Source organism: Aythya ferina (genome assembly GCF_964211825.1).
Source record: "Aythya ferina genome assembly, chromosome: 1".
In the NCBI taxonomy this organism is placed as follows: domain Eukaryota; kingdom Metazoa; phylum Chordata; class Aves; order Anseriformes; family Anatidae; genus Aythya; species Aythya ferina.
The window spans coordinates 133,217,742-133,241,736 of NC_140296.1; the positions used below are offsets into that span (position 1 = coordinate 133,217,742).

General features: G+C 39.5%; 1 protein-coding gene across 1 annotated transcript in view; it reads left to right on the forward strand.

Moving 5' to 3' along the window:
- The first annotated feature begins 7,748 nt into the window (after positions 1-7,748).
- Positions 7,749-23,995, forward strand: part of LOC311429668 (1-acylglycerol-3-phosphate O-acyltransferase Pnpla3-like) — a 46,885-nt gene continuing 30,638 nt past the window's right edge. Inside the window, exon 1 of the mRNA XM_084505764.1 lies at positions 7,749-8,532. The gene's annotated coding sequence lies outside the window, so the exon portion shown is untranslated. The remainder of the gene's footprint in view (positions 8,533-23,995) is intronic.

Genomic DNA, 23,995 nt, shown 5'->3' on the forward strand with positions numbered 1-23,995 from the left:
GGGGCAATTGCATAAACAAATGCAGTTCTGAGGGAGTAAAATATAGCTAACTTCAGGTTAATGTATTAAATTGTGAAGAACGACCAGATGGAAGTTGTCAAACTGTCCCTACTACAACCTCAGCAACCTCAAGGAAAACAACAATACAAACAGCTCAGAGCAGTAACAACTTTGAGCCTTTACAGTTCTATCTGTTATTTAGTAGAAATCAGTATCTTTACTGTAGTTTACTTGTTCTTGGTCCACTACTAAACTACAGGCATTAAAACTGTAGTTGGAACAGGTAGGAAGAGTTCACCAAAAGCTACTATATATATATATATTAATATATATATCTCCCTTGAATGAAAATAATTTGTAGAAGTGGGTCAGCTTAATATGTATATATATACACACACATATACACTTAGAGCAATTCACCCTGGAGTGTTTTGACTAGTAAGAACTGCTGTAGAAGTTGAGAATACGTGTTTAAATCCCTGTGATGCCAGGGTTAGTTTTGAACCTGTTCCTTCAAGATACCAAAGTCAAAATTCTCTCTAGAAATCTAGAAGAACTTTTGCAGCTTAAATAAAGAAATACATATTTCTGAAAGGTGGGTTAACAAGATTGGAGAATCCAAGGATCTGTGTGGTTGGCATTCTATATTTCAAGATAATATTGTGAACTTAGAAATGACTGGTATTCTGGGGCTGGTGCTTCTTATTTTCTTCCCATTGGTGTTTCAAGAGGTCTGTTTTCTTTTTATTCTTCCATTGCTTAAAATAAATAAATAAATAAATAAATAGTTCAAAGCTGCGATTTTCTATGGGAAGCTGAATTGTGGGGTTTTCTAGATAACCATCAAGACAAGATTTGTTAATGTTTTCTGATGCTTAAAATCATTAAATTGTATCAGTGATAACTTCAAACCACAACAAAATAGACAAAGACTTGAATTCTAGTCTCAGCTGCTATTTATTGATTTAATTTTGCTTCTAGAATTCCTAACTTAGCCCTCAGGTGTGCACACAGACCTTGCTGCGTATATCATGAGGAGGGAGCCATCCTGACAATAGGAAAACTCTATTTCTATTTTCCTTTTAAGTTAATAGGAGTTGTCCAAACGTGTCTTGGGTTGGAATTCCTTTATATAGGGAAAAAAGCCAGGCAGACATTAGCACAAGGGGTACAGTAATAATTGGAGCATCCTTCTAGCAGTGAATGCTTTCATTTACCTTCTGTTTTGAATGAAAGAGCAGTTGGAGCCCAATGGAGATGAGAAATTGGCTGTCATGGATTAACTGTCCTTGGAAAGATCAGGTATGGTGAATCCTAATATAAGCACATTGGACCTATAGTGCACCAATTGCACAGCTGATGTATGCATGTGAATATTCAACATACTGGATTTGCTGCAGGTATACAGATCACCTGCCCAGCACTTACCAAGGTCTGATGTATGAGATGTGCACCATACTTGCTGGGAATTCAGACTGCTGGACTACAGGATGTTTGAAAGACTGTTACTAGAAGCCACTGGACCACCCTCTGTATAAAACTTGGATAAGACTCGGAAAAGGAGATCCTAGAAGAAAAAATGAAATATTGACTTTGGGGAAAAGTTTTCATTTTAAGATCAGTGGAAGCAGGATTCAAGCCTGGAAACAGATTAACTGTTCCTATGCTGTTTAGGTATGTCTGTATTTTTGTATTCTGTCACTACAAAAAGCACTTCTATAACCTTTGTGCTCCTGAAGAGTTAGATGTCCTTGTCTTTGCTACCAGATTTGCCTGCTTATCAGATGAAGCTATGGTAAAGAACATTCCTGTCTTGAGATGTGTATGTGTACTGTTGCAGACACAAATAGTTCTTTCAAAAATCTATCTGATGAAAAGATAAACTTGGCAATGTTCTGCCTTACCTTTTTATTAAAGCATTGTAATAGCAACCTGCATCAGGGTTGGAGAGACAAGCTTATTCAGAAGGAAAGGGTTCAGAGGAAGCTAGACCACTCCCACATGTTGAGGTGCCAACTACTGTTTAGTTTTAGACCTGAAACCTATAAATGCTATCACAAGCATGTGATGTTTATAATACCTTGCTTTCTGAGAGATGTTTGCTTGTTCAGGGAATACACATGAACTTCCAGTAATGTTTCTTACAGTCCCAGCCCATATCTGAGTGAGAGCAATGTGATCTTTAAGCACACAGTCCTAGTCCTAGTTATTTAGTGAATGGGGCTGAGAAATAAGCCATTGATCATCACTCACTGTCTTGGGTTTTGTCTCTGGTACCCCATAAAGAGTGAACACTCTGGCCTCAGCTAGGACAGTAAGGAATTGTATCTGTTTTCTGCATAACATTAACAAAGTCTCCCTGTGTTTAAATTCCCACTTCTAAAACAGTGCAAGTACACAAGCGTTTTCTGAAGGGATCTCTTATTATTATCCAAGTGCAAGATTCAAGGTCTTTCTAGGAGACAATATTGATGCAAAGCATACATTTCCCTGATGTAATCCTGTTCAATAGAGTCAGAATGTGAGGGTTTGTATTTGTAAAGTGTTCATAGCTGATACTTGAAAGAGACCATTGCTCAATGTCCTAGGTTGTGGAAGACCACTCAGCATTAAATTCAGAAGTATTGCAAGTCACCTTCTGGTGTTTCACTGAAACAGGTCCTTGCAACATGCAACATAGCAATTTTTATTTTTATACTTTTTACAAATTTAAAATGCTTCTAAAATTATAATATGGAGAGTTTCAAAGTTAGCAGACTTGTATCATGAATACTGGTAGACTTCATGCATAATCTTTATTCTTAGCACTACACTTCCCAGAAGGCCATGTAGGAAGACGTATATACAATAGGAGCCTGTCTTACTGCCAGTTTAAACAGTGTAAGAAAGCATGTGATCACTTTGCTGGTGCATCATATGCATTAAGCTTGAAATGAGGAGAGGGAGACAAAAGGCAAGTGACTAAAACCAATGTTTTGCATGCTGTGGGATCACTTCAAAAGTACAAATGAAAGAGGTGCACCAGTATTTTGGATGAGTCAAAGCAAAGATCACATGAGAAGATGATGAGCAGGAAACAAGTCAACAGTGCAGATTAATGGCTTTCCTTTCCTGAAAGGTCAGAATGGGAATTTTGTAAACCAGCATCATCACATCACATAAATTACACAATGATAATTCCACCAGGCAAGACAGTATGGGATATCTAGCATACCTCAACTAGCCACACTGTAAATACTTCCCTATAGTGGGCTGTAGATCACTTTAGCTATCAGTATATTTCCAGCTATAGTCCATCATCCCAGAATTTTGAGCTTGGAGCTGTTTTTAACATAATTTGTATTCAAAAAATGACCATTAGGGATAATTTTTGAGGCACAAATGTTTGTCTGGGACTGAGCCATAAGGAAAAGCAGATTTCTAACTTAACATGCTCTATCTTTCACTGGAAATCTTCTTGGAAGCCAAATGGCCTTGTAGTCACAGTGCTGGCCTGGGACGTAGGAATCTAAACTCTATTGCAAACTCTTGGTATTTCCATAGATGAACATGGATGTGTAGCTTCACCACCTTTAGCTTCCATCAGCCTCCCTTAAGAAGGGGCACAGCAACAGTTGGTCATATTTGTTTATAGGAGAAAGTATAATTTGATATCAATATATAACAAGGCTATCATTGATGCTTAATTATTATTATGCTTGCTACTTATGCCATTATTAAAGCTGAAGACATGGTTTGGGGATAAATAATCTCTTTAGCAAGATGAGGGCACTGGAGGTGGATGATCATTTCAAGACAGCAATTAATGTGGCTTTCACTGTATTCTTATGGTAACTATTTCTTAATTCTCAGTGTATTAGGAGAGGCAGAAAACTGCGTAGCCTTTGGGTATACTAGTTTCACTATCTTGGCATAGTAAGGGTAGTGTATCTTATAAAATTGCTTTACTTTTGAAGGACCAGATTCGAACATCTCCAGTGATCCCACACTACAGATCTACAGGATTTCTTGTATTTAAGGTTGTAACCCCACAGAAACAGTAGCCAAATAAGCAGTGAACTGGCTATGGCTGCTTTAGAGCTAGGGTCTCAGCTTTACTTTCCTTTTGGAATGCTTCTGAATTTAGCTGGAGAAGCTATTTCTCAAAGCAATCTGTTCTAGAAATGGCAGTTGCTGTTGTTCCTGATGAGAATTAATGAGAACATCTTCATATATTTTATGCTTCTAAAAGTATATTAGATTTTTTTTTTTTTTTTCATATCTAGACATTGGTTTAGAGATATGATAATCTTCAAATCCCAGAACTTAAACACATAAGACCCTATGAGTTTCTGAATGGACTTCATAGTGTGTGCTTTCATATCAGTTTTCTGCTATTCAAACAGCTGCAGAATGTCAAGTGCAGTTAACTGGGAGCATGTGTAAATTAAAAGACAAATCTGAGCTGACTCCACACAAGCCAGGCAGTGGCATAGTCAGGTTTGTGTAGTGATCCAGAGAAGTTTCAGTGCTCTCAGGCAACAGCTCAGCTTTCTGCTTACAGCTAAGCAACTGTGTGGATTTACTAAATAGAAACAAAACACATCTATCATATAGACAGCCTGTTTGTGGTGTAGTAGAAAACTGAACATAGCTCTTACAGACTAGAATTGATGAAAAATCCTCGTTCCTTCTCTTTGATCAGCATCTTTGGGGCAGGTGAGGCCTGATACGTATTACCTGCAAACTTTAGATACAACAGTGCCTCCACGCAGCACTGTTCTTAGCTGAACATCTCAAATTCTCAAGAAAAAAAAAAAAAAAAAACAACAGGTAGTACCATATATGATTTAATCATACACTTCGAGTACTACTTTCCCATCCTCAGAGGCAGCGTTGCTTTTCGTTGCCTGAGACCAAATTTTGTCTCCTGAGCTGTTTTCTAGTCACTCATTTGGTTCATATGTGCATAGTAGAGAAAGATGAATTGTAAGGGACTATTTTAATTTCCTCTTCTGTAATTCTGGGCAGTCTGCAATGATAACCCCTACAGGGCTAAATATCCTGGAGACCTACCAAATTGCTGCTTCTGCAGTTAATTTGAGGAAAGGGGGCTGGTAGATTCTAGTAGGAAGCTCAACAGCAGGGAAATGGTATTTGGAAAGAACTTGAAAAGGCAGAAAGAAATGTAACAGGTGCCTTGAGGAAAGATAGTTACTCAAAAATATTCATACTAGAGTTCACATTAGAGAGTACAAGTTGCAGGTGTGGACTGTTACCTTGCTGCATAGTGAACACAGGGCAAAGTAAATCTTCCTCACATTTGTTCAGGCATTGGTGCAGCAGCTGATGAAAAGAGGAAAATATTTTCTCATATAATTGTTTGAACTACACTTATGTAAATAACAACCGACAGAACAGCTGTTAGCACACGAGAAACTGTATGCTGGACTTCCCCTGTGCTTTGCTAAGGCATCTTGTGTGAGTAGCAATAGCCATTTCATGATATCTCCTTTCTGATCCTCTGTCGCATCTCATGAAAAGTGTACTCCCTGAGGGCCTTTGTGGAGCAGGAAGCAGAAGCTAGGCTCTTCCTTTCTTCCTGCCACAAAGAATCTGTTCCTCAAGGAGCAGGACAAGCTGTGAGCAGTGCCTGCACGGACTGTGTAAGACACAGGGGGAAGAACCCACAGGTTCCTATGAATAACTACACAAAACTAGCAACCTTCCCTATGTAAGAGATGCCATGACTGGTTCTCTAACACTAGCAGCATTAATTCATGGTGGCCTGATTTTGGCCAGGTGTAATGTAATGGAGACTAACAAACTGTTACCACTGTACATTGCTATAAGCCAGGATTCAAAGCCACTCTGCCCTACAAATTCTGAAGTGATATGTGAATGGATGAGCAGGCTGATATTTTTTTTTCCAATGGCACTGTTTAGATCACAGGCAGCATTTGGAAATGAAATAGCTCATCTTTCAGCTTCTAAATCCACATGTTGACTATTGCAAAGTTCAGAGATTTTGTTTGCAAACCATTTTCGGCTACAACCTCCTCCTAATACAGCTAGCAATATGGTTCTTTAGTCCAAAGAATCACAAGGACTACAGAACAGTATCTGCTGGCATGTTGGTGGTATCATAACAATACTGGATGTATCATCAGCTGTGTCATGAAATCACCTGTAAATAGTTCAGATGTAATGTCTTCCACAAATGGCTACAGTCATCTCTGGTGGGTGGACCTTTAGTGAAGACAGAGGTCACAGTGTTTCAAGAATGTCATCTGTTCAGGTGTAATATGACTCAACAGGACTTCTTAATTTTACTGACAAGTAGATCTAAGTTTTTCTGAACACTGTGCATTACTGTCAGTAGCAAGCCTAGCTGTTAGGTATAATTTAGAGCCTTTGGAATATAGAAACCTGGTGATTCAAAGATCGAAGCCGAAATTCCTTTAAGTGGTATATTCTTTATTGCAGCGCTGGATGCACGGGGGATCTCTCCACCTATCGTGCATACCCAAAGCGGAAAGCAGTCTTGAATTTATACAATCAATCTATCAATATTCTACAAGTGCCTATACATATTCATTACCTATCCCTGCCTTCCCTCGCTTCTCATGCTAATTAGCCTTTTGGCACCTTGCGCCTGTGTAGAGCCTCCCAAGAATTGTGGTCTTTGGGACGTGGGCAGGGGTCTTTGGGAGGAAGACCCCGAGTCTTCCTCACAGTGTACTTTTCACCTTTGGTCAGGAATCTGCTGAATTGGCATGTTTCTTAATTGCAAGAGCTGGTTGTTACTAATTCTTCCGTTTGTTGTATCTTTATAATGAATTCCAATGTCCAGTTTTGAGATTTATAGTCCTTACGTTTGTTTCTCTGTCTGTCTGCCGCTTCCTTATCATGAGTTCCAGTGTCTTGTTTCGAGATTGTCCTGGTTTCAGTTAGAACAGAATTAATTTTCTTCCTAGTAGCTGGTGGAATGCTGTGTTTTGGCTTAGGATGAGAAGAGTGCTGATAACACCCCGATGTTTTAATTGTTGCAGAGCAGTGCTTATACCAAGCCAAGGACATCTCAGCCTTTCGCTCTGTCCTGCCAACAGGCAGGCTGGGGGTGCAGTAAGAGCTGGGAGGGGACAGACCCAGGACAGGTGACCCAAACTAGCCAAAGGGGTATTCCATGCCATCTGACGTCATGCTAAACAATATATAGGGGTGGCTAGCTGGGGGGAGGGGGCCGGACTGCTCGGGGTTAGGCTGGGCATCGGTCAGCGGGTGGTGAGCAATTGCATTGTGCATCACTTGTTTGTACATATTATTATTACTTTCCTATTATCACCATTGTATTATTATTATTATTATTATTATTATTATTTTGTTATTATTATTTTCATGTCTTATTAAACTGTCTTTATCTCAACTCACGGGCTTCACTTTCCATTTCTCTCCCCCGTCCCAGAGAGGGAGGGGGGAGGGTGAGCGAACGGCTGCGTGGTGTTTAGCTGCCGGCCAGGTTAAACCACGACAGAGATATACAATCCATGTCTGGGGATTGTCCTTGCCTCCCCAATGCCTCCCCAATACCTCCTTAATCACTGGTATTATTCCTACCTTTATTATCATTGTTTAGGTGCTGAGGACTAAGAAAGCACAGGTTCTGGGTGCTATATATATATCCAATTTATATATATATATATATAATATAATATAATATATAATATATAATATATATATATATTCAAAAACAAGTGCTATATATATATATTCAATTTAAATGCATAAACTCTTTTCTCACTAGTTTCTGTGGAACTCTGTCATATGAATTAGGGATGTAGACTTAATTTCTTGAAAGAGAAACAATACTAATCAGTTATATTCTAGGAGACATAGTATTGTCCTGAATTTTAAGCACATGGCTGGTAAAAGGAACTCTTAATTTCTAACCCCAGTTTTGCTCTGATTTACTTGACTTTCAACTCAAGCTCTTCAACCTCTTCTTTCCCTACTTATGAAATACACAGAATGCTTTTGTCTCAGGAGTATTTATGATGGATTTGCCAAAGCCTCCTCACTTACAGCAGCCTCTTCAGAGCTAAACGTAAGAGTATGTTTACCAGAATATGTTCAGTGCGAAGTTCTTTCCAGCACAAACTAACTCGCAGTGTTTCATGGTTGTTCAACTTTCAGCTACGTGGCTGGGCAAAATGGAATTTAAACTTGTTTGTATCAAAGACTGCCACAGAGGACAATTGCTAGGGAAAGAGGCTGGTAAAGAAGCTGTTGCCCAAGAAGTTCTGTATCAACAAGTATGGGAGTCTGACCTCATACTTTGTTCTGTGAGTCTGCCTGTGTTCTGATGCCATCTAAAGCTACTACATTAAGTCTAAGAAGTATCTGATTTTCTTGCAGGTGAGCCTCTCTTGTGCTTACACTGAAGAAATCTGAATGAGGGTCTTGGTAAACAAAATGCAAAACACATTTGTGAGTCATTCAAATCCCATCATCCACCTCCTTGGAATGTGGCCTAGTCATCAGATTATACACTAGGTAAGAATGGACTCCCATGCTTCCTGTGGATGCTGTGAACTAGAAAATTCTTTGGGGTAGGAGCAAGAAAAACTTCAGAAGTGTATCCCAGGAGTCTGACTTCTTTCCTCTGGTACTGGGCAAACAGAATGCTAGGGATCCTTGTCTGTTTTAGTGACCTGATTCTGAGCAAGTCGGGACTTAATACACAGCTCTAGGGCTCTACAGGTAAAGCTTTTTATAATTTTAATTAATTTTTTTTTACTTAGATTAAAAATCATGATAGAGAGTTCCTCAAGCTGAATGTCTTGAATTACACTAAATTAACAAATACAGCTCAGATCAAACTGTAGACATTCTATATGTAATTGAAGGTGCTCTACTCAAAGTATTAAATAGCAGATAGAAATCAAGATAAATAAGCTGTCACTGAATCTTTCTCACTGCTTTGAGATAAGTAGTAAAAGAGATTTCTTTGGATATGCATGAAAAATCAACATGAAGTAAGACAGCCTTGAAGGAACTATGTGCAGATGAATACAAAGGGCTTTCAATTGCTGTTAGTACAGATATATCTCCTGGACAACTGATTAAGGAGGTATTGGGGAGGCATTGGGGAGGCAAGGACAATCCCCAGACATGGACTGTATATCTCGAAACAAGACACTGGAACTCATGATAAGGAAGCGGCAGACGGACAGAGAAACAAACGTAAGGACTATAAATCTCAAAACTGGACATTGGAATTCATTATAAAGATACAACAAACGGAAGAATTAGCAACAACCAGCTCTTGCAATTAAGAAACCTGCCAATTCAGCAGATTCCTGACCAAAGGTGAAAAGTACACTGTGAGGAAGACTCGGGGTCTTCCTCCCAAAGACCCCTGCCCACGTCCCAAAGACCCCTGCCCACAATTCTTGGGAGGCTCTACACAGGCGCAAGGTGCCAAAAGGCTAATTAGCATGAGAAGCGAGGGAAGGCGGGGATAGGTAATGCATATGTATAGGTGCTTGTAGAATATTGATAGATTGATTGTATAAATTCAAGACTGCTTTCCGCTTTGGGTATGCACGATAGGTGGAGAGATCCCCCGTGCATCCAGCGCTGCAATAAAGAATATACCACTTAAAGGAATTTCGGCTTCGATCTTTGAATCAATCTGGCACCCCAGATGGGACAACCTCTCTGCCGGACCGCAGGACCCGCTGGGAACAGGACTCCCTAGGGTACCCCCGGGATTTCCCGGAGGGACTCCTCGACTCACTGGATCACTGCGGAGGCAGACAAGGACCCCATCATTGTAAGTGAGTATATTCTTTATTCTGGTTTGGTTTTCTGGTAGACCGGTCATCTGGGACTGTCCAGTAAGTCGGAAGGTGACTTCTGCAGGACAGTATTTGGTATATACTTTGTGGTTAGTACCACAAGTATATCTGGGGACCTTGGGGTCCATCTGTATCTGGAACTGTCTGTAAGTCAGAAGGTGATCTTCTGCGAGGCAGTGTTTGGTATATACTTTGTGGTAAGCACCATAAGTATATTTGGGGACCTTAAGGAAAGAGCTCGCTTTAAGGTCCATCTGGAATTGTGTTGTCTATTTCGGTTTTCTGACTCATGGAGTATGGTATTTAACTTTGGTTATTGTTACTGTGATTTTGGCTATTTTTCTGGTGGTAATAGTAGGTTTGTGGCATTGTTATAAGAGAGATATCGTTACGGTGTTACACAGTTCGGTTTTCTGACTTATTGCATGTGGAATTTGACTCTGACAATTGTTATTGTGATTTTAGCAATATTGCTGGTAATAGTAGCTTTGTGACATCGCTACTGAAAGATATTGCGTGCCTGTAATTTTGTGAGTGATACATTTTTGTGATACACTTTTGTAAGTAACACGTGCATTCTGAAAGTGTAAACTGGAAAATGGGGGGGCGAGTAAGCAGTGAAATTCCTAAGAAAAGTGTGCTGGGTTGTATTTTGAGTCATTGGAAGGATATAGGGGGGGCTCCGGGTGGAAGTGAAAATAAGAAAACCCTGATAAAATATTGTAATCAGTGGTGGCCGCTTTATAAGCTGGAATGTGGAGAAAAGTGGCCCCTAAATGGAACTTTAAACTATAATATTTTGCTACAGTTAATGTTGTTTTTTGAGAAGCAGAGCAGGATGAAATGTTGTATACTGATGTTTCAGCATCTTGGTGGGAAAAGGTACGGAATTAAGTTGGCCCCTGACTGAGCCTTTGATGATGGCATTAGAGAAGTACAGGCTGGAGAAAGATCAAGGAAGTGTTAAAAGGGTTGTTGAAAGTGTTAAAGGTGTTTGAAGTTGAATGAGCAGGGAAAGAGGATGTAGGAATGTTAATAGTTCTGCCTCTGCCCGAGGCAGAGATCTTAAAATCACGGGTGTTAGCCCTTTAGGGCAAAGGGACCACGATGGGTCCGAGAGAGTAGTCACAGAAACAGAAAAGCAGTTAACTCTTAAAACAACCTGAGTTCATGTGCGAGCTCAGATTGCCGATGGGACCGCTCAGGGAACTGTGGACAATTGCATTCCCCTGACCGACCCCCACTAAGACCCAAATCATCCTGAAAATTATGAACGGTTAAATAAATACTAAAACCTGGATGAATTGGGAATTGAGAATATGCTTCCAACAAGGTCTAAAAGAAACCCCTATGGAATTTTTGGACCAACTCTGAAATGTAATGAAAATAAATAAATAAATAAATAAATAAAACAAAACGGTTTGGACCTGGCTTTGGAGGACAAATTGACTAGCCTTTTCCTAGGGTAATCGACCCCTGATTTCAACAGGAATAACGGGGACCTGGGGAATCTACCCTAGCGGATCCTCCACTGGTTATAATGAAGCTAGGGGAGGAATGGAAGTGAAATTTCTTATTGATATGGGGCAACGTATTCAATTCTAAATCAAGCATTAATGCCTTTACAGAATTATTATGTTAGGGTAAAAGATGTGTCGTGGTTTAACCCAGCCGGCAGCTAAACACCACACAGCCGTTTGCTCCCCCTCCCCCTCCCTCTCTGGGACGGGGGAGAGAAATGGAAAGTGAAGCCCGTGAGTTGAGATAAAGACAGTTTAATAAGACAAAATAATAATAATAATAATAATAATAATAATAATAATAATAATAATAATACAATGGTGATAATAGTACCACTACTAATAATGTGTACAAACAAGTGATGCACAATGCAATTGCTAACCACCCGCTGACCGATGCCCAGCCTAACCCCGAGCAGTCCGGCCCCCTCCCCCCAGCTAGCCACCCCTATATATTGTTTAGCATGACGTCAGATGGCATGGAATACCCCTTTGGCTAGTTTGGGTCACCTGTCCTGGGTCTGTCCCCTCCCAGCTCTTACTGCACCCCTAGCCTGCCTGTTGGCAGGACAAAGCAAGAAGCTGAGATGTCCTTGGCTTGGTATAAGCACTGCTCTGCAACTATTAAAACATCAGGGTGTTATCAACACTCTTCTCATCCTAAGCCAAAACATAGCATTCCACCAGCTACTAGGAAGAAAATTAACTCTGTTCTAACTGAAACCAGGACAAGGTGTAACCGAAAAGGCTTATTTTTGTGAACCTTTGAAGTACAAGTTAGGGAAACAATGGGGCATACACAGATTTTTATCTATGCCTAATTCCTCATGGGCACTCTTAGGTAGAGATTTATTAGAGCAAGTAGGAGCAGAAATTGTCTTTGAAAAAGGGAAAATGGAATTAAGAATAGGAGAAGAACAACTAACAAATGTGTTAAGCTTGGCACTAATACAAACTGACCCTAAAAGTGAAATACCTTTAGAGATCACAGATCAAGTATGTCCAGGAGTTTGGGCTACTGAAACCCCTGAAAGAGCTAAAAATGTGACCTTAATAATTATTAAATTAAAGCCAGAACAGAAACCCGTTAAGGTTAAGTAATATCCTTTGAGGATAGAAGATAGGAAAGGAATTAAAGAGATAATTAATAAATTTTTACAGTATGGATTATTGATTGAATGCGAATCAGAATACAATACACCCATATTGCCAATTAAAAAGGCAGATGAAAAAGCTATAGGCTAGTTCAGGATTTGAGGGCCATAAATAAAATCACTGAGGATATACATCCAGTAGTGGCAAACCCTTATACTTTGCTGACTAAATTAAAGAATAGTCAAGTCTGGTTTACCGTACTGGATTTAAAAGATGCCTTCTTCTGCCTAGGCTTAGCCACAGAAAGCCAAAACCTATTCGCCTTTGAATGGGAAAATCCCGATTCAGGCAGAAAGACACAGCTTACGTGGACATTACTACCTCAAGGATTCAAGAATAGCCCCACTATTTTTGGAAACCAATTGGCAAGGAAACTCGAAACATGGATGCCTCCGGACACTGAAGGTGCTTTGTTACAATATGTAGATGATCTCTTAATAGCTACCGAGACTAAAGGGAGTTGTATTCAATGGACTATAAGTCGTCTTAATTTTCTGGGTTTAAATGGATATCAAGTCTCTTGACAGAAAGTCCAGCTGGCTCAACAAAGTGTGACCTATCTGGGATTTGAAATTTCGGAAGGACAACGAGAACTAGGAACTGAACATAAGGAAGTCATTTGCCAGACTCCAGAACCTCAAATGGTAAAGGAGCTACAAACATTTTTATGAATGACAGGTTGGTGTCGCCTTTGGATTTATAATTATGGACTATTGGTAAAGCCTCTATGTGAATTGATAAAGATTAACCAGTCAAAGTTAGTCTGGACTGGAGAAGCACAAAAAGTGTTTAAACAACTTAAACAAGAATTGATGATTTTGAAATATCAAGCAATATTGGTAGAACAGGACGACGTGGAAATTGTGATAACTAATATTGTGAATCTAGCCTCTTTTCTTAGTGATGCTCCGGCACAACCTGTGATTCACGATTGTTTAGAAACTATAGAGACTGTGTATTCTAGCCGACCAGACCTTAAGGAGGAGCCCATGGAAGATCCGGAAGAAACTTGGTTCACGGATGGGAGCAGTTTTGTTACGCAAAGACAACGTAAAGCTGGATATCCTATAACAACTACTCAGCAGGTAATCGAGTCTAAGTCTTTACCCCCTGGAACATCAGCTCAAAAGGCGGAGATAGTTGCTCTCACGAGAGCATTGGAACTGGCAGCGGGAAAAAGGGTAAATATTTGGACAGATTCTAAATATACATTCGGCGTGGTACATGCTCATGGAGCAATTTGGAAAGAACATGGATTGCTGACCGCTCAGTGAAAACACAAAGTATGCTGAAGAAATTTTAAAATTGTTAGAGGCTGTAAAACAACCAGAAAAGGTAGCTATCATGCATTGTCAGGGACACCAAAAGGGGAACACCGATTTTGAAATTGGAAATCGATTGGCAGAGGCTAAGCAGGCAGCTGAAATAACTGAGGTGAAGGCATTGTCTTTGATACCAGTCGGTAAAATCCAAACTATATCCAAATTATACAAAAGAAGACTTAAAATTAATTGAAGATTTGAAAGGTAAAATGAAACCAGATGGATGAGTATATTTAAAAGATAACCACATAGTAATACCCTCTAGTTTGACATGGCCCATAGTTCTTACAGAACACAATAAAACGCATTGGGGAGCTGGCACACTGCATAAGAGCCTGAGTCAGACATTAGTGGGACGATATGATAAAACAAGTAACTCGACAATGTAGCATTTGCTTACACAATAACCCCAATACCAAGAATAGAATAAAATTTGGAATAATCGGTAAAGGAAATTATTCGGGGCAACAGTGGCAAATTGATTTTTCAGAACTCCCTAGAAAAGGGGGGTATCATTATTTACTGGTTCTGACTGACACATTTTCAGGAAGGCCTGAAGCCTTTCCCTGTCGAACAAACAAAGCAAGAGAAGTGGTTAAAGTCTTGTTAAATGAAATAATACCATGCTTTGGGATTCTAGTAGCAATGTCTTCTGATAGAGTTTCACATTTTTGTGCACAAGTGGTAGAACAGATAAGTAAGATTCTAAAGATAGATTGGCAACTGCATACTCCTTATAGACCACAGGCAAGTGGACAGGTAGAAAAATGAACCATTTAATTAAACAATAAATAGCTAAAATTGGATAAGAAGCTAATTTGTCATGGCCTCAATCCCTCCCTTTAGCATTACTTGGAATTAGAGTCAAACCTAGAATAAAAGGGAATTTGAGTCCCTTCAAAATCTTATATGGAAGGCCGTAGCAATTTCTATTTAGTGGAGAGGACCTAACGCAGTTAGGATCAGAATATTTATATGCTTATATAACTGAACTTCAGAAACAATTAAATAAAGTACATAAATTTGTTTTAGGGACCAGGGCTAGAGGGTTGGATCAACCAATCCACCCCTTTAAGCTCGGGAATTATATATATATAAAGACTTTTTCAGGACAACCCCTACAGGAAAAATGGAAGGAAAGTGGATGGGACCATACCAAGTATTACTGACAACACACACCGCCATTAAGATTAAGAAGCAAGCAGCTTGGATCCACAATTCAAGGGTGAAGAAGGTCCCGGCGAGGATATAGACCACCACTCCAATTGGACCAACAAAATTATGGTTTTCCAGATCCTAATGATTGCAGGGGTGCGGTTCTCGGATTCGGGGTGGGCAACTTGGGATGAGAACTTACACCTGACCTTAATACAAACAATTTCTCAAGTAACTAATAAGACGAACTGTTGGGTATGCACCCATCTGCCACAGCATGGGAATAAGGGTGTATCGTTAATCGGGATTCCGTTGCCTGCAAACTTATCTTGGACTAATTTGTGGGAAAACATATCTTGGGGTCGAAAATATTAAGAAGTTTTGGAACTAGAAGTGAGTAGCTTCATGCCGTTAGAATCCTATTATGTATGTGTACAAAGGTGTAACCCGCCTAAGGGTATAGGAAAACAGCATTGTATAAATACGGATACTACTTATGTGGGAAATCAGACATCTTGTAATTGAACAATTGATATTAGTACGACTAGCGGCTGGGCAAATTCAACCAGCTGGACGGTTCCAGAAGGAAAAGGGTGGTATTGGCTATGCAACGATACAGCCCATAAGGTCTTGCCTGAGAATTGGAAGGGAACTTGCACTCTTGGAGCGGTAGTCCCCAATATGACAGTACATGATGTAGTGCCTCGAGGTTACTTGAGAACTCATATGCGGAGAATCAGACGAAAAATTAACAATCCATTGATAGAGAGACACACCGCTTTTCATAGTTTCGTTCGATGGTTTATCCCATGGTTAGGAGTGAGTGAATTGGAAAAGGCGATAGTTAATATTTCTGCAATTATAGAGAAGTTAGAAAACAAAACTCTGGATGCTATAAAGGCTCAACAAGAAGAGATATCTAGTTTATCACAGGTAGTATTACAAAATCGGATGGCCCTAGACTTGTTACTGGCCGCTCAAGGGGGAGTCTGTACAGTAATAAACACAAGTTGTTGTGTGTATGTAGATCAGAGTGGAAGGATCTCTACCGACCTGGAAGAAATATGGAAGCAGACAAGGGTCCTACATGATATCAGTAAAGATGATCTTTCGTGGAGTTTTAGTGAAATATGGAATAAGTTAACCTCCTGGTTGCCCAATTTTCAATGGTTGAAACAAGTGTTCATTGCTCTAATCGCATTAGTAGTATTAGGAATATTTGTGTGCATGTTGTTTAGATGCCTGCTTTGTTGTGTTACTGTAAATAATGAAAGTATCTGATGCAAAAGAATTTGCATGGGAAAAGAAAAGGGGGGATTGATTAAGGAGGTATTGGGGAGGCATTGGGGAGGCAAGGACAATCCCCAGACATGGACTGTATATCTCGAAACAAGACACTGGAACTCATGATAAGGAAGCGGCAGACGGACAGAGAAACAAACGTAAGGACTATAAATCTCGAAACTGGACATTGGAATTCATTATAAAGATACAACAAACGGAAGAATTAGCAACAACCAGCTCTTGCAATTAAGAAACATGCCAATTCAGCAGATTCCTGACCAAAGGTGAAAAGTACACTGTGAGGAAGACTCGGGGTCTTCCTCCCAAAAACCCCTGCCCACGTCCCAAAGACCCCTGCCCACAATTCTTGGGAGGCTCTACACAGGCGCAAGGTGCCAAAAGGCTAATTAGCATGAGAAGCGAGGGAAGGCGGGGATAGGTAATGCATATGTATAGGTGCTTGTAGAATATTGATAGATTGATTGTATAAATTCAAGACTGCTTTCCGCTTTGGGTATGCACGATAGGTGGAGAGATCCCCCGTGCATCCAGCACTGCAATAAAGAATATACCACTTAAAGGAATTTCGGCTTCGATCTTTGAATCACAACATAGCTCCAAGGCAGTAATACTAAATCAATAACAAGCATTCTGGCAGGCAGTGGCAGGAGGAGTTAACCAAGGAGGCTGTGATGGGTGATTTGGAGAGAGGTTTTCTCTAATTGCAAAACCAAATCCAAGGGTCTTCTCTTCTGAATCTTTCAGTCAGAAATAGAATGACATAAGCTTCTTAACCCTGGTTAATCAAGCTAGTATGCTATGGAGAATTTTGTTCTGTAAATCTCTAAATACCAAGGCAAAGTGCCTTTATTTTTCATATTGCAGCTGTGAAGTTCATATTACTATGAAGTTAAGAGGTGCAATTGGCATTGACATGCACATCATTTTATGCTTTACAGCTGTTCTTGTTTGCTTTTTTTTTTTTTTTTTTTTTTTTTGTAACAGTCATTAGGAAAAGGGAAGCTTTAACAACAGTGAATTTGCCCAAGTCCTTACTGTTTCCTTGCTCAGCTGTAGTTTTCCAAAGTACAGCTCTCCCCCCTCCAGAAGCTCAAGCTCAGGTTAATGTCCTGGACTGCAGCTGAACATAAGGCCTTCCTTTGAAACAAGGGTAAGGGCTTCAGCTGTGGTGGTACATCATTGGGCAGGAGATGCTCTTTGGGTAGGTCTGATCTGCCTTTCACACATAGGCCCAAATTTATTATTGAGCTTCAACTTCTTATTCATAATGGAGGGCTGTATGTTCAAAAAGCATTCATGTTTCTTAAACTTTTTAGTATTTACAGCATGAAACAGTGAAAACTGTAGATAGCCTGTACAGAATTTCTGGAGCACCACTGTACCTTCATTACAAGCTGTGCTGAACAAGTAGCCTGAATTATTCTCGTCAAAATTATTTTTTTCAAATTGAACTGTATCTTTGACCAGTCCTTCTTTATTCATTCCTGATGTGACCACCACCTGAAGAAAGAGCCATCTTTCAAATGATGGGAAGTTGCCATGTTTTGGATGAGTGTTCCTGTTACCCCCAGCAAGACGTTTCTATCGTAGCAGTGTATGTTCACTGTGTGAACTCTCCTTTGATCTATTTTACTACTAGGTCATCCAGGCTAGTTCAGTCACTCTTGTGCCTCTGTAGCAAATAAATTAAAATGAGTGACTTTGCACTGAAGCAAATAAGGTATGCTTCCACTCCTCTCAACAACTGTGCTGTGGGAGCATTGGCCTTCAGAAGAGGATAACAGAGAGACCTGCTCTGTAGATTTATCACATGAACTTGTGGACAGGCTATTTTACAAATTAAGTACCAGGTCCTTGTTCTTCATTTTTTGGTTTGCACTGAAAGTCATTACCAGAGTCAGACCTGCATGTTTCAAAATGAGTAATTTTATGATTGCAAAAACAATCAGGATGTACCCAGTACTCTTATTTAATCTGGCAATCATTTCCAATGCTAGAGAATTCACTTAATAGTAGTATAGCTCCATGCAATTTAAAAGATGTTTTGCAATTTCAGACAATTCAATCTGCATTCACAGACTGAAATTGTAGTGCCTGATGAAACTTCAGATGCTGCTTTTTTTTTCAGTGGGGTGGTTTCCTACTGAAGGGTACAGATGTGACTATCAGATGCTTTAACAGTAGGGATGCATATTGGGCATAAACTGCATTGCTTTTTACCTCTTCTGTCACAGGGATGAACAGGTCTTGGATTTAAATATGGTTTTAATTGTTTTTTTCTTTAAAAAAAAAAAAAAAAGATTCCTCTTAAAGTAAGCAATATGTGGAAGGAGAAAGCAAATGAAAGAATGGAGCTTTAGCTGTAATATGGAGTCTGTTTTCCTCACTAGTTCTAGGTATTGTATGACCATGTAACTCTTGTTCGAACTACATGTATTCTTTAATTATATTGTTGCACTTCCAAAAGCCAGTCAGGTGTCAAATGGGCCTTTTTGAAAATCTGACCTAAATGGAGTGTTTTTTCTTTCACAACAAGCTAAATCAATTTCTTAGTTCTCTTGCACCTGTTTTTTTTTCTCACATGCTTAAACCTGCATTACTTTCCATAATGTTACATGCAAATGAAGCCAGAAAAAAAAAAAAAAAAAAAAAAGAAATAAAAATTTGTCTTAATAAATCTGTTTCTGGAACTGAGAAAACGGAAGAAACATGTATGGGCCTTTAGCTGCTGAGTCTGTAAACTCTGCTTTCAGAGCAAGACTGTGTTTATCTGTGTTATAACTACCTTCTAGATTAATGTTGTTATCCTTAAAAAGGAAAAGCTATAGAATTAAACAATGGTGGTTAATGGAATACCTGTCACATATTTACTGGTAAATACTGTAACACCATTCACGTGTATATGCCAATTTAGCTCCTCTAAATACTTGAGCACTATGTTTTCCCTGGTGTAAAAGTGTAGTGATAACCCATTAGATCATACCAAATCTTTGATTCAAGCTTAAAGCCTAAAGCAACAAAGGTCTATTTGTGTGATTCCTTGTACCTTGCAAGAAGTGGTTGACTGTTTAGGTCATAGATGTGCTTTTTTGTTCATTCTCTGTAAAGGAAGGTAAAAGGGTTAGAATGAGAAAAATAGTTACTTTTCCATGCATGTATTAATAACAAATGCAGAGGAAACATTCAGTGGCTCTTTGAATCTGCATTTAGAAACCTAGAAATCAAACTGCTGAAATTTCAGAAAATGGGCTACATGTATGACAAAACATTCAGAAATTGTATCTGGTTCTTATGATCTGCAGCAAGTTTTTTTTTCTGTTATTCTGTAGATTGTACTTGCAAATACATGTATGCTGCAGATGTATGCCTCAACTTACAAAAATGACTACTGCAATGCAGTGTTCTCAGTGCAGTGTTCTCTGCTCTATCATGTTTTCTGTTATTTTTAAGAGTTGTTTCAAGATATAAAAGTCACTCTGCTTTGGTCCTTCTTTATCCTGTACTCTTCTAATTATGAAATGGACATTTGACAGACACAGTTGCATTGTCAAGATGTGCGGTGTTTTGAGAATCTAGCTCGTTTTGCCATTTCAGGAAACTGCAGATTAATTAAAGTTGACATTGGGATTTTTTAAACAAAAGATAATTTTTCAAATAGAGTTAGGATGCTTTCTTACACTTGAAGCAGCTGCTTTGTGTGCATTACACTTAACCATTTTTGTTCTGAAGCTGTTCCAGACTGCCATTCCACCATACTTTCTCTTCAGCAGCTACTTCCCCATCTCCTTCCTTTACCCAGCATCAGCTGTTCATTCTTGCTTATTTGCTTCTGTATCAGCTTCTTGGTTATTTTGATTGCTTCTGTAGCTGCTCTCTTGCCTTACAAAGCAAAAAAAGGAGAGGATGAGCTGCAGTCTTCTGTAAATTCAGAGTTTATTGGGAGGAGGAAATAAAAGGCTCAAAGATGTTGATAGTAAGTGCTTCAATGAGAATTATTTTAAATTAGGGAATCAGGCTTGATGGCAGAATAACAGTATGTAAGTTAATTGTATGATATAAGAGATATTTATTTATAAGAAAAACAATATATGTATTAGGAACAATGCAACATAGAAGTGGTTCCTATTGCTGCTGCAGGGCTCTGTTTCTTTAACCTGGAGCCTGTGTGCTACTGACAGTCCACAGTACATGAAACTGAATGGACAAAACCTTGGCATAAATGTAAACAATCTCGCATTAATTCTGTTCTGGAAAATAAAGATTTTGTAGTCTAACATTTACTTGGCACTACCTGGTGGGTATGATGGCCATACTGAACAAATTTCCTTGGGTTTATTTTGAAAACAGCTAAGTAGTCATTCAGTTGTTTCTTGGCATTTTTAAAGGTGATGGGATCTGAGGAATTAGTCATTTAGCTGCAACTTGAAATCACAGTGCGATCTAGTTTTCACTTCCTTCTTTCACCTTTTTCATAGATGTTTTTGTAGGTGTTGAACCTGAAGTGTTCACACTTTCTTCAGAACTAGGAAGTAATGTTTCTAGCTTTGAAGTACTTGCCTCAGTCAGGAGATTTACTATATTCTGAGGACAGACAGCTTTGATTTGATTCCTCAGGACAGAAAAAAATATAATGGAGTCGGCATCAAGCAGGAGAGTGGAACTTAAAGTTCTGGGGTTACTAAAGCTAAAAATAGATACCAAGGAAAGGATGTGTCCCTTAGGGGACACATCACAGCCAGCTCACAAGATTAGGAGCTGTAGGAATATATCTATATATTGGTGTTGATTGGATTTTGAAATGTTTGAGATCCTGGGCTGAGAGCTGGCTGAGTTCTCTACAACTGAGAATCAACGAACTGCTTGGGCAGCTTGGGATATACACTAGGCAAGATGTGTGCAATAGGTTTCCTTCATCTGACATTGGACCTCTTATACTTCTAAGATTCATCAGTGAGTTAATAACAGCTGGACAACTGAGAGCTTCCACTAGGGCCTTCACATCAAACTGTAGGGAAAACCAATTCCATGAACTCTCACTGTTGGACATTGCATTTGGAATGTAGATTACATGAAATTGTGTTTTTTGAAGTAGATGGTAACTTCAGACTTGTCTAAAGACTTTCAAACTACTTGCATCCCCCATCATCCTGATTTAAATATGTGCACGTTTTAGAAATGGAAAAGGAAATGTGGCTTGTCTCCACAAGCTTCTTGAAAGAATTATAGAATTATAACTAATCTGAGTTGACCCATCACTGGTGACCTCCATGAAAAATATTTTTAGCTGGAGACTGAGTAAACCTCTTAAGGCTTAAAAACAAACAAAGAAACTCGATGTAATTTTTTTTTGTTTTCCTGGATTTTGTTTTCCATGTGTTAGACAGTTTCTGGAGTATTGATGCTAGGGGTAGCTTTCACAGTTCACACATTGCTGATAGGTATTTTATATGAAGAGAATAGATTGCTTGCACCTGACAACAGGAGAAAGTCCTTTCTTTATCAACATTTTCTCTTTGAAAAGCCTTTTGGCTAGATTAACGAGGACAGAACTGTAGTGTGTGCTAGAGGAAGGCTGGAGGGCTGCCTTGTGTTACGGCAACAGAGCAAGGAGTCTGCTCCCTAAAAAGACAAGGAAAAAGGAGTGTTCAAGGACAGGCAGAAGTACAAGTATTAGCAGTCCTAGTGCCTGTAAGAATGCAGACCTGGTAACAAAAGCCCAGCTGGTGTCACGTTCTCTGCCAGCAGTCACTGTAATGAGTCACCAGAAGAGCAGCTGATGAGCCTTGAGCAGGTGCTGCAGTTTGTTCAGCTGTCTGAAGTCATGAGGAGTCAGCCTGGCTGGCTACAGCAGGCTTCATGAGCCTAGAGGGCAGAGCCAAGTGTCTACAAAACACAGGGCACCCAAGACCCATATTTGTTTCCAGTCTGACCTTCTCTGCCTTGCTCTCTGACCTTCATCCTGTCCATTGTGTAGCTTTGCCTAGATAAATATGCCCCTAAACTAGCCTTTTTACATGCAGCAGTGTGCCTTAACTTTCTGACTTCGGAGCACACAGGTGTCAAGTGCCTCTTCAAGAAATAACCTCTCACGTTGGGATAGCAACTAGAAACTGAAACGTCAACTTCAGCTATTGCTTCTTAGAATGTTAATTGTGTTACCAAATATACCTCAACCTCAGTAACTACTTGATGGGAAATGCAACCATTAGACAGATGTTTATACAGCTCTGGATATGAAAACGCTGTAGGGTGCATTGTGGTCTCTTGTCTGCCTGTATGGCTGTGGTGAGGGAGATTTGCCAAAACTGAATTAGCTGCCCAGTAAGAGCCAACAGGCTTGGCGTGAGATGAATTGTATTAATCTCTGTGGCAGCTAATCCCAACTGAATCTTGGTGTTTTTGGATGCTGCATCTTGCTGTTTGGGACCAGGTTTCTATGCTTGGAACACAGAGCAGCATTCTCAGTACTCAGAAAAAGCTGGAAAAAAATGTAAGCAGCCATCAAGGTTGAAGCATTTGTCTATAAGTATGCAGACACATACGTAGTTAAAGCATTTACACTAATAATCTCAGATCACACAGCTTGTCACACAAAGTTTACACTGGTATTTGAATGTCCAGAAGGAATTAATTTGTGGTTGGGTAACACCTTAGATTATAGAAATGGGACAGGGAAAGACCTAAAGTTGTACTTCAGTACTTATGCTGTTAGTTCTGTACAAGTATACTTTTCTATGGTACAATGGAGGTGGAAAGTCGCATGGAAGTCTTCTCTGAGTAAAGAGGAACAGTTTACCCTGACATTAGACTGAAACTTTATGCACATAATCATAATTATCTAACTGAACTTTGAAATGAACCCGTGAAGTCATGCAAAGCTTCTAGTTCTGCTTGGCAAATTTAAGGCAAGATAAACATGAAAGCTACCAAGAGTGTTTTTGTTTTCTGAATATGCAGAACTTGTACTTATGTTGATTTTGGCAACAAATGAGATTAGAAGAGGTCATCTAAAGATAAGATTGCTTATCCTAACTAACTGTATTCTTTCTTCCCCCTAGTCTCCCAGTTAATCTTCACTTGTATTGCTGTGTGTATAGGGGAAAGAAAAGTAGTGGTGTTTCTTCTGCCCTAGCCTAGAATTGGGTTCCCCTTTCCATGGAAAATCCAGAAATGTTGAAGCGTTTTCGCTGTGGCAGGAAAAAAAAAAAAAAAAAGCTGCAGTACTGGGGGTGGGAGGTGGAAATGTAAGGATTTGCTGTAGGAGAGTGAATCCTCTTCCTGGCACGTGTTGTTGTGTTTACAAGCTTCCTGTGACCTTGTGTTTTTTCTTGGGAATAATCAGTATTATCTTCATTTAGTGTACAATGAGATATGTTGTCCCTTTTAGAGGCAGCAAAGAAGGGGTTAATTTAGCAGGACTGTATTACTCTGTGTTTACCTGTGATTGAAGAGAAGCACAGTCCACCTCTGGGTTTTAGGGGTTGGGAACTGCACTGTGCCTAGCTGTGTGTACATCTGGAGGGCTGAGTGGGAAATCAATGGGTAGCAGACAGATACAGCCCTGCCTCAAAGTGTGGATAGAAACAGGGAATTTTCTTATTCAGAGCTTCACTTTAGTGAGACTAATCTCCATTTGCTTTTGAAATTAACTGAACCAAACACCTTGTTCTCGTGTTGACCAAATCAATGCTGTAGCATT